This window comes from Dipodomys merriami, unplaced genomic scaffold, assembly GCF_024711535.1.
Source record: "Dipodomys merriami isolate MVZ:Mamm:240054 unplaced genomic scaffold, mDipMer1.0.p SCAF_1, whole genome shotgun sequence".
NCBI lineage: Eukaryota > Metazoa > Chordata > Mammalia > Rodentia > Heteromyidae > Dipodomys > Dipodomys merriami.
The window spans coordinates 65559818-65564637 of NW_027202270.1; positions in this window are offsets into that span (position 1 = coordinate 65559818).

Genomic DNA, 4820 nt, shown 5'->3' on the forward strand with positions numbered 1-4820 from the left:
TGACTGAATTCTGTTAAATATGCTATTAAGAATCCAATTTACCCTGGCATCCTCTAAAATGTGCTCCAAGCACTGAGGTACAGAAATCTGGTGATAAGCTAAAAGTTCAAAATTAACAGTTAAGCACAGTGAGCATTTGGTCTCAACTTTAAACAGGGTTGTCATGGCTGTGATTAGAAGAGCACTTGTGACTGACCCCTTACATGAGCAAGGCTATAAGGCCAAGATGGTAACTATGACATCACTGTGCATATCTGGTTGTACATCTTGTGATTATAGTGAAATTTATAGAGGTTAGACCTGAGAGTGAAATCAAAGTGAGATGAGGAATTAGCTCAATTACTGCATGTAGACATACAAGTCACTTTAAAGCTTAGTAAATACACTACAATTTTCATTGGGATTACTGACATGTTTATTTTTTTGCCATTTAACACAGGATTGTTAGCAAAGTTTCTTACTCACTATTTAACTCCAATTTTCCTTCTTGAAATATTGTGAAATAACCTAAACCACTTTTGTATTATATTTCCCTGTCTGTTTCTTAACTTTGTCATTTTCAATGACAATGAGATGAAACTATACTTGTTCATGCAGTTCATTAGGCTAACTGCAGTTAGCTGTTTGAAAAATGGGACATTTCAAAAAATTATTTTACTATTAAGTCTACCAGGAGCAAAGTAGATTGTAGTAATATAGCAATTAGATGAGTACAAGTCAGAAAAACACATATTTGATCCCTAAATTAATTTTGTGGTAGTATACTGATATATAGTATTTTCTGGTGTTACCAGAAAGTTTGGGGCAGAGAAACTAAATAATCTCAGTTCTTACATCTGGAGCAAAAAATACCCAGGCAAAATGTGAACATAAGTAAAGGTGTTAGGAATGTTTATTAAAATATATATATATATATATATATATATATATATATGAGCTGGGCGCTGGTGGCTCATGACTGTAATCCTAGCTACTCAGGAGGCTGATATTTGAGGATTTCAGTTCAAAGCCAGCCCAGGCAAGAAAGTCATGAGATTCTTTTCTCCAATAAACCACTCAGAAAACTGGAAGTGGTGCAGTGGCTCAAGTGGTAGAGCAATAGTCTTGAGCTGAAGAGCTGGATGACATTCAGGCCCAGGGTTCATGCCCCGTCACCACCACCAACTAAATATATATATATATATATATATATATATATATATATATATATATATATATATATATGTATATATATAAACATTTATATATACATATATATATATATATATATACACACACACACACACACACACACACACACATACACACACAAATTAGGTGCTGGTGGCTCATGCCTGTAATCCTAGCTATTCAGGAGGCTGAGATCTGAGGATTACAGTTCAAAGGCAAGAAAGTATGTGAGACTCTAATTTTTAACTAACCATAAAATGTCAGAAGTAGAGCTATGAGCCAAGTGCTACCCTTGACCAATAATGCTCAGGGACACGGAACAGGCCCTGAGTTCAAGTCCTAGGCCTAAGAGAGAGAGACCGACAGACAGACAGACAGAGAGATACATGCATGCATACATACATACAGGGAGGACACAGAGACAGACAGAGACAGAGACACAGAGACAGACAGAGACAGAGACACAGAGACAGACAGAGAAAGAGAAAGACAGAGAGACAGAGGCACAGAGAAAGCACATGGCATAAATAAGTATGCCACAAGGAAGATAGTACATCTGCCCACATTGGCTATCTTGTTCTATTTTCCTCCTTACAGAAGTTAGCCTTGAGTTAGATCCTGTGAATTAAAGTTTTTGAAGATAGCTTTCTGTTTGCTAGGTCTTCTTTTGTTTCCTGTAAGGTTGTGATGCCAGAGATTTATGGTCACATCCTTATTTCCTTATTCATTTGTATTTTTACTTTCTTATGCTTGTGTAGTCACCTGCTCCCATTTTTGTCAAGCAGTGATTTATCAGCGTATCTTGCCATCATCCAGCCAATTACTCCTAAGTTTTTACTAACTTGTTAGCAGTACTATTAGTTTGTGTGAACTGAAATTTGAATTGAGCTGCTAACCTGAAGTAAAACATAAAATATATTAATGAGATCCATCTTCCACCAATAACTAGAGCTACTGTTTAAACTTCAGTTTTGATGTTCATGCTTTTTATTTTAAACAAAACTGTAAACGTTTTTTGTTCAGAGCCTTGGACTAACATTCCAATTATACAATTGTTTCTCCTCCTTAAGCAATTTAAATCTCTTTCACAAAACTTGATAAACCTTATTTTACAGTTTTTTTGGTCATTTTAATTTCTTTGCTAGGTCATAGCACTGACTTGAGACCAAACACAGATCTTAATAAAAATATTATTTTTTTTAAATTTGCAGCTTTGGTTTAAATTCTAATTCTGACCCTTTGGAAAGCTTTACTACTTCCACAAAGGCATAAACTCATGGTGTCACCAACTGATATTTTGAGTACCAGAAGTACTACTATTACTACTACTACTACTACTACTACTACTACTAATCCAATCTGAAATTATCTCACAACCAGCAAAGAAAATTCCTACTAATGCCTCTTTGTCCCCTTAATATTTAGCAAAGTAGGAGCAGAATGGGCAGATAAACCTAATTGGAATGCTTCTGGAATAAAAATGTAGGGGTGATAAGGGGGAAACCTGTTCTTTAGAAGTTGGTGGCATTGAGTGTCACACCATAATGTTTTCTGCAAGAATACCCATTAATCAAGTTTTAATTAGCTTAGAAAGAGAAGGAAATATTGGTCAACTTCCATCAAGGTGTGCCTTTATGAGCTCTAAACCAAGGTGACTGTAAGATGTGACTTTTTAACACCAGCCCCTTCCCTCAGCAATGCTCCTCTAGTTCTTTCTTTCTATGACATGAGGTAACAGTGGGACCCGGTAGCCAGTGGCTCCCTCCAGCACCTCTTCCAGTGCTGCTGGTGAAGTACCTCTTCATGAATGACCTTTCCTGGCTTTTCTTATGTAGCTTCACACCAAAGTCTGGTTTTCTCTGAAGATGGTTTCCACAACTGCTCAGAGGGTAGATTTAGAATAAGTCCTAGGAGCAGACCTCTACTAACTTTCCTAATACCAGAGTCATGATTATGCTCATTCCAATGAGTTTTCCATCAGTCTGATTGGGCAGTTGTGGTATTTGTTATTCCTGAGGCATTTTAAATCTTAGCCTTAAGTCTTAGGCCACATGGACATTCCTTATATATGCAAGAGATTATCTCTTAAATTCTCCCTAGCTAATTCTTTATACTCATTTTTAATAATACTTTATGCTAGACTTTCCCTGTTCAAATTGTGTGTGTTTTTTCTATTTTCTTATTGGATACAGATGAATATAATGGAATCTTTAGTTTTCCCATATCTTAAAAAAAATCGTTATGAGCATCAGTTGGTCTGGAATCTTAGGAGGACAGTGAAAGATGAATAAGAATCCCATCAAATTTCAAGTATTTGTTTATTGACTAATGAATTACAATAATAGAGAACAAATTTAGGTACCCATTCAGAAAAGATACTCAAATCTTAAAAGTGATATAAATGTTAACATTAACATTTTAGAGAGCTTTTATGTTACTATAAAGAACCTTTGTGAATATGGTAAGGCTATTAAAAATGAATCTATTGGTATTTTATGAATTGAAGTTTACCTACACCCATAAATCACAATTAAAACTTAGAGAACAGTTACAAGGTTTTTAAAATTTATAAAATGCTGTTTGTGAGTCCCTGGATATGATTTTTTGGTAAATAAAATTAGCATAAAATACCTCTGATTAAAAATGTATTTCAATCATTTTTTAAAGAAATTATGATGTGGGGGATTATTTCACAACTTTATACATACTACTCAAATGGTCTAGAACTGAGTATCATTCCTGACTCTTTCCTTTTCTGAACAAAGCAAATCACTTCTTGCTGGTTCATTCCTCTGTGTGTGTGTGTGTGATTGTGTGTGTGTGTGTGTGTGTGTGTGTGTGTGTGTGTGTGTGTGTGTGTGTGTGTGTGTCCATCAGTCCTGGAGCTTGAACTCAGAGCCTGGCTATTGTACCTAAGACTTTTGTTCAAGGCTAGCACTTTACCACTTGAGCCACACTCCACTTCAGTTTTTTGGTGATTAAATTGAGGTAAGAGTCCCATGGACTAGCTTTGAACTACAATCCTCAGATCTCAGTCTCGTGAGTAGGTAGGATTACAGGTGTGAGGCATTGGCATCCAGCCCTGATTCATACTTTTCACCAAAAAAAATATTGTCCAGTGTGAACAGTATAGCATCATCATCACTAGGTTTAATTACTTCTAGAGTTGTTGCTTCAAACTCATGTTCTTTATTCCTGTATTTAATTGTTGACTTAGAGCACTCTGTTAGTCTCTCAGTTTACCTTCAAATGTGAATACATTTTTCATTAACCAAAAGAAATACCCATACCATATGGGTATGGGTATGTATAGAAACCCCCTAAAATCAGAGCCAGCTTACTATGGAGATACCTGTATATACATGTTTTATCATAAAACTATTCACAATAGTTTATAATAGTTTATAATTATGGAATTAGCACAGATGACTATGGTCCATGGATGGATATAGAAAATGTGTTGTATTCATAAAATCAAGTTGTACTCAAGATATTGTGTGTGTGTGTGTGTGTGTGTGTGTGTGTGTGTGTGCGTGTGTATGTGTGTGTGTACTAGTATTAGGCTTGAACTCAGGGACTGGGTGCTGTCTCTTTGTTTTTTCATTCAAGACTAATACTCTACTCTTTGATCCACAGCTCCCCTTCTGACT